The sequence below is a fragment of the Cryptomeria japonica genome, chromosome 6 (genome assembly GCF_030272615.1).
Source record: "Cryptomeria japonica chromosome 6, Sugi_1.0, whole genome shotgun sequence".
NCBI lineage: Eukaryota > Viridiplantae > Streptophyta > Pinopsida > Cupressales > Cupressaceae > Cryptomeria > Cryptomeria japonica.
In genome coordinates this window covers 499,439,609-499,447,333 of record NC_081410.1, presented here as the reverse complement: position 1 = coordinate 499,447,333, position 7,725 = coordinate 499,439,609, and positions in this window count along the sequence as shown.

Here is a 7,725-nt window from a genome sequence, read left to right as displayed (position 1 = left end):
TGACGGTTATGGATCAAATTTTTGAATTGGAGAAGGATAGGGACAAGATGGTAAGGAAAGGAAATGAGCTCCGGAATCTAATTGGTCCCCTACTTGATAATCTGCTATTTCATAAAACAGAGTGTATTGCTAACTTGCAGAAGGAGGATCCCACTACTTTTGAAGAAATAGAATATCATGCTAGCATCTTGAATGGAATCATCTCCATTCTTGAATCTCTTAAGAATGGTTGGGATACTTAGTTTTAATTTTTGAGGAATATATATGCAAATATTTTGAAGTTTGTATAGAACTGACTCATGTTTATAACTGTAAATAATTCTTTGTGGGCACCCTGCTTTTCCATTGATGTCAAAGGGTGAGGAATAAGTGAAAATTGCATTTTTTTTCTTAGGGGGAGCTTCAGATGTATATAGCAGACACGTGTATAGATCAACAAATTCAGATTCAGTGGCAATTTTCACAAGTATCATTTTTCACATGAGTGTTGCCATCAATGCTAAAGGGGGAGATTGTTGGAAATTGACACTCATCTGGTAAGGGTCATGGCTTATGGGTTGTCATTGATGACAACTCATCATCTCAGGGTAAATGGTTTCATGGTTTAGTTAATCAGTTAATAAGGAATAAGTTTAAAACTAACTTTACTAGTAGAACACTGATTCACCCCCCCTCTTAGTGTTCTTGGATTCCAACAATCTATCCATCTCAATTTTCATGTACTCAAGTCATTTATCATAAATGGTCTTTGCATCCTCACCATCCAATTTTCTAGGTTGATCTCTGTAGACACATAAAAAAATTTCCATTAATTTGTCCTCATTTAATTTCAAATTTCTTCGAACATCGGGCGAGTCCTTATTATTACATTATTATTTCTCCATAATTCATTATTCATAATTTCCATCTTTTATTATATTATTATTAATATCTCATCATTTATACATTAAATTTATTAAATAAAACATTATATCATATTCATTAATACACCTTCACGCATTCACGTTATACACATTTCTCTATTTATTTAATAAAACCCTTAAATATCCCCTCCTACCACTTACCATTTCCCATTTACCACTCATCTTCCCTATACCACTCATCTTGCATTATCCCATTTTCATCCCACAACATGAACTCTCTTGGAGAAAATCTATTTAAACAAGCCCGCCTCTCTTATTTGAGGATCTCATCTTTATGTGTTGAACTTATGTCAATTTAAATTCTTCACCATCTTTGCATTTTGAGCACTCATCCACAACTTTTGCATTCAAAATTTATTGCTTGCATCTTTTGAGATCTTTCATGCATGCTTGCATTTCATTTTTTTGATCAATCACACATCTTTATTTTAAAATTATCTCCATTCACCATAGCCTCTTGTGCACAATGCTCTAATAGCTAAATCTTAAAAATACAAGATCTTGGTTGATAGGAGAGCAATGGAGGCAAATTCCTGTTAATGCATGTGTGTTTCTTTGTTTATTTTGTCTTTGCATGTGTATGTTTTGCAGGTACTTCATTGTTGGATGTTGGAAGAAGCTAAATCTGTGATTTAGTTTCCCATTTCCTCCATCTACAATTGGTACGCCTGGTGGGACAACCTCTTATCCTTTTTGTTAGTTTGATTTTCGCTTGGTAGGAGGCATTTGGTTGATATTAGCAGCTTGTGAGAGCACATTTCGTTGATCATTCAATCTCACAATTCATATATCTTTCTCATGCTTGTAGTGTTTCTCATTTCATTAAGCATTTAACGTGACTTGTTTGTTTGCTGCAGGGATTGCATCTAACATATCATCTTTTGTTGAATATTTAACGTGTCTTGCAGGAAATTCATTTGTACGCATTTTAGCCTGCCTTGAATACCACTTTGACATTGTCATTGCCTACCATTTATCCTTTTTTCTATAACGTTAATCATCCGGATATTTTTCTTGTCGGTTACATTTGCTTGAAAGTTTCATTTGATGTTGGTTTTTTGCTGCATCGATAATATGCAAGGCTATGAACGTGCCTCATCACTGGCGCGAAAATTTTAATTTTGAAAGGTTATATGCAAGGCTATGAACGTGCCTCATCACTGGCGTGAAAATTTTAATTTTGAAAGTTTAACCTTCGAATCATCACTCGCGTGAAAATTTTAATTTTGAAAGTTTAACCTTTCAATCATTATTATCCTGGCATGATTCTTTCTGTTTTCTGGCGTGAGTGATTGCATTTGGCATGATCATTTTTATTCTGGGGCAAATCATTATTGTTCTGGCATGAGTTTTACTATTTCCTGACATAGGTATGATTTTTTTTATCATTTATAGATGCGTGAATATCATTAAAATCTACATTTAGCATCAACATTTACATCTGTGTGTTTGTTGCTGTATTCTACATTAATGTTTCTTGTCTCTGCGTGTGGTTTTGCAACCCACGTGAGTTGTTATACAGTCCACATATTTGTTCTTCCCCACATTTGGTAGATTTTTTCAGCTTGCATGCCTCTTTGAAGCATTTTCCTCAAGGCATTTATTGGAAATACCTCATCTTTGGCTTGCGGATTTTTTTGGTTTATTGCAGCTTGTGTTACCCCTTTTGGTTTTACGTGAGGTCTTAAGTTTTCTTTGTTTCATGTTAGTGTTTTTAGTTTTTTTTTAAGTTTGAGGTTTACTTTCTTACGTATCTCACTTTTTCTTTAGCTTTACTTTTAGTTATGGGTTAGTATGTAGTTTTAGCTTTTATATAAGAATCTAGTTTTAGCTTTTATATAAGAATCTAGTTTTAGTTTTTAATCATTTTTTTAGTTTAGAATTTTGTTTTTAGTTTTTAATTATTTTTGTTAATTAAGTTTTAAATTAGTATTTAGTTTTAATTTTTAATTGTTAATTAGTTTTTGTTTTTTAAATTAATTTTTAGTTTAGTTTAGATTAATTTTTATTTTTGTTAGTTTAGTTTTTAATTAGATTAAATCTGTTTTTGTTATTTAGTTATAGATTTAAAATTAGTCTCTTTTTAATTAGATTTAAATTTTATTTTGGGAATTAATCTTTTGGTTTGCGTCTTGTGTAGGGCATCCATCTAATCTCGTGTGTCGAAGATCATATCTTGAAACTGTTAACATTGTTTGATGCAGGACACATGTCGAAGAAATGGTGATTTGAAACAGATTGTCTGATTTTTGGATTAGATCACATTTTGAATTGGTGCTTTAAAATTAACCAGTGTCTTTTGTGTCTTGAGCAATAGGCTCTTTTTGTTTTACCTTTTAGAGGGCCTACCTCCCAAGAAGCCCTTAAGGCTCGGTGAGAGGGAACGACCCAAGTGGTAACGGGCTAAAGCCAAGCTCTTCTGAACCACTATAAATAAATGTGTTTGTGACGAAAGTTGTAAGCAAAGAGTGTTGATTAGTTCATACCGACGGCATGTCTCCCCATAAACCCTATAGAGTGCAACCTCTATAGGCTAGGAGCCTTCCTTAATGGAGCGTATGGCGCCGCATGAATGGCCACTCGAACGGATGCCCTTACTAGACACCTTTTGTATTAGAAGCAAAAATCCTTCTAGTTGTTGACACAAGAGGTCGAACCTCTAAAGTGACTCACATTCTTACGGTTCTTAGTAGAGATACAAAGTTCACCACAGGGAGTTTTTGTGGGGACTGATGCTTGGCTGCCCCAGAGAAGTGAGTACCGAGGGTGGAGCCAGTGGGGTCAAGCATCTAAGTATCCGCTCTGAATTGCGTAGCTCGAGGTAAGCCCCCAAGTGAGATTCAACAACTATTGTCCTGGCCAGCCTTATGATTGTACTTGAATGTGTTTTTATTGCAAAATCAAATAAACATTCTGCTTGCCATGTTTGAGTGTGTGCACAAACAAACAAGAACATTTTCACAATCAACACCACACTTGAAATTGAAACACTTTACAAAAAACCTTGGTCTAAGCTTTCAAGTATCCATCCACATTGTAAAACAACATTGTCCTTGAAACGTTGAACTTGTGTTCTCAAAACAATCATTTCAAATATCTTGAGACATCGCTTTTGAAGTTCTGATCTTTTAGGTCCTCACATAGTCATATCATTCTAGTTTCCCCTCCCCCTTTAGGTCTTTGCATATCCCCCCTAGATGAAACCCATGCATAACCCCCTTAGATCATACCCATAATCTTTTCATAGCCTTCCATCATTCCTTTAGGACATAAACTTAAACCTTGCACAAGTTCCTTAGGTCATTTCATCACTGGTCCTAGCATTTCATTATTATTTGCATACCAAAATCCAAAAAAAACTCAAAAATCCACAAAAAAAACCAAAAACATTGCTTGCGCCTAGGATTTCTTGTCATAAGTTTGACATCAACTTTTGATCATCAATCCCCCTTATCACTTGAGGTGCATCTTCCTTGAGTTAGGGAATCTATCCGTGTCTTTGAGTTGGTATTCTGCTTGGAGTTCATCATCTCCTATCATAGCATGCCCTCTCTTTGATAACTTATCCTTGTGTCTATCCATCATAGCACAAGTCAAACCCCACATTGGAAATATTTTCAGACCTAGAGCATCCTTAGTCCTTGCATCAAGAATCATTCATTCTTATATCCCATTTAAGGTTTAGTTGTACATCACTTTCCTATCATATAGATTGCACTTTTGCATCAATCCTTTAGTAGTCATATCACATAGATTACATCTTTACATTGATCCTTAGTTGCATCCCAATTTCACTCATATCATATAGTTCCCCCTTTGCATTTTAGGGTTTTCATTTCATCTAGAGTCTCATACATTGTCCTAGGTCAAAGATCATAACTATCATAAATCTCCATGGCTACCTTGGCCCAACAAATTCAAGATCTCAAGAGAGAAATATATGACATTCAAGCTCAACAAAATGAATCAATGACCCCTTTTGAGAAACAAATTCATGATATCAAGAGTGACAAATTTCAAGGAATGCTAAAATGACTATATAAGGTGGAACAACAAATAATTGAAAATCAAAAGCCAAATCTCAAGAAAGATTACACGAGTCCTTCACCAAGACAACAAGACATTTCTTCAAAATATCCCTCAAATAGATAATTTATACCTTTGGGACAACCTATTGAGTTAGCTTTGAAAGAGCTTCTTAAGCACAATCGTATCATATTGCCTAACAAGACCACATGGGGATGTGAATTTTTGAGTAATTATTGTGCATATCATAGACATAACAAACATAAGACTTTGGATTGCATGGAATTGAAACAGAAGATTCAAGACCTTCTTGATAATGGTATCATTAAAATTGAAGATCCTAATGACTCATCTATAGAGAAACAAGGCACTGCTCCTAAGCATGATCAAAATAATACACCTATGTCTATAAAGGCTCCATATGTGGCCTCCATCTCTTCCACGATGCCTTCATCTACTAAAAATTCTCAACAATCCACAGTACAAATCCAAGCTAATCCATTCTTTTATACAAATCCTTTATACGATTCAGATGTCTTAGATCCTATGCCATCATGCACTCTAATTCCAATCATACCCACTCTAGAAGGCCCCATCCAAAATGCTTCCCCATTATGCAAAAATATGAACACCTTCCAAGAATCACATATCAAAATTACTACCCCTTCCTTAGAAGTGGCTCCATGTCAAGAGGATAATCTGAAAAATAAAGAAATGTGTTCTATCATAAATCAAGATCAAGACACCAAAACTCTCCAATCCCATCCAATGGTTGAAAAAGATCCTACCTCCCTAGAATCCCATGATGATCCTCTTGTACCTTTCTATTTCTTCCAAGATGATCCCCTTCCATCTCAAGAGCAAAGCATCCTTCCAAATCCTATTCCTAATCCACTTCCTAAGCAAGATCATGATGCCTCTTCCACCTTTTCAAATGATCCTATTCAAAATGAAGTGTCAAACACCCTTCCTACTCTATCCAGTGGTCCTCTTCCATGTCAAGATCAAAGTATCTCTTTATTCCGCTCTCATAATTCTCCATGTTTTCCTCAAGAGTCCATCATGCCCATAAATCCCTCTCATGATCTTATGATTCCTTGTAAGCCACCTCCACCTCAAAATGGACTTGCCTCTAGCATCAAAAGTAAGAAGAAACACTTTGTTAAAAAGATCTTCCAAAGAATGCATTATCAAAGAAAAGGGTTAGACATTCATGAACATGGTATATTAGAACCCCCTGATATAAAAGAAAATATCGATTATACTAGCTACATTGCTCACTCTCAAGATGTTAGTATCGCTCATAAATCCTATATTTCTCCAGTTAAATCCAAATACACGCCTTCCCCTTCACCCCTTCCATCTATTTTAGGCCCCTATATCCCTCCATCCCTTATGTAGGATCAAAAAAGGCACACATCTCTGAGCACCTTCCATCCATCCAAAATACCTTCATATCTTTCCTATCCATCTACACATTCTTTTCCTTCTCCAAACAATTTGGATGCCAAGCATAAAGTCAAGAGTCAAACAATCCACATGAATTTAAGGATCACCATGTCCCATCTAATCGACATGTAAAAACAAAGCAAAATATGATCCAAAAAGAAAAAGAGATATACAAAAGGCCACAAAGGCCCATTGAGCAAAATAAAGAAATTTCAAAAACCATATGGGTTCCTAAGGTGCTTGTAGAAGCAATGCATTCCAAGGGACTACAAAAGAAATAAATTTCCAAAAGGCCACAAAGGTCCACAAAGAAAGAAGAAAATTCAAAATGTGTATGGCTTCCCAAGTCTTACATCGAGACAATGCATTCTAAAGTATCACAAAAAAATGAAAAATCAAGAACCATGTGGATTCCCAAGTCGCTCGTACAGGACTTGCACACTAAAGAAAAATCAAAATTGGCATTCAAGTTTTCTACCCCAGTTTCTCCCACATCCACTTTCCTAAAACCTATTTCACCTCCTTCATCCATTTTGTCTCCTTGTGTCCTAAAATCTACATCAACCCTTCCATCAACATCACAAACTCTGAAATCCACTATTCCTCCACTAGTCCACCACCCCTCAAGGTGTGTGCCAATGTTGATTTCGCCAGCATTTCCATCTAGCCATGCACAATTGTTCTAACATCCCATCAATTATCCAACACCGATGTTCTATCCTTCCATCCCTCTTATCTAATCCTTTGCATAAATCCTTATAACCTTTTCGTCTTATCATCCATTTCATCTAGTCCCTTTACCATCACCCTATCGACATCTTTGAACATATCTTCAATAGCCATGGATCATTATAGAACATCTTTCAACAGGTCAAAAAAAAAAAAGTCATAAAAAATGAAAGAAAGAAGTCAAAATAAAAAAAAGAAAAAAAGAAAAAAAAAAGAAGTGAAAAATTAGAAAAAGTAAAGAGAAAAAAAATCGTCCATTGGTGAAAACTTGGTAAACAGGCGCCTTGGGCAAGTACCATGATGAAAACCTAGAAAATAGGTGTCATGTGTAATCCATTATTTTCTTGCACTATTCACTAGGGGCAAGTTCCATCCATGTACATCCATCTATTATCCCTCATCCTCCACTATCCCTCATTCACTCTATATTCATACATATCCCTATTTCCACCTTTGATCTTGACAAGGTTGAGGATCTTTGTAGGCTTTGTGTATCGTATTTATTGTACTTGATCCACACCCTTCAACTCCTATCCTTCATTATCACCCTTTGATCTTGCGTATCCTATCTACCTCCTAGCCAAATCTATCCCTTGAT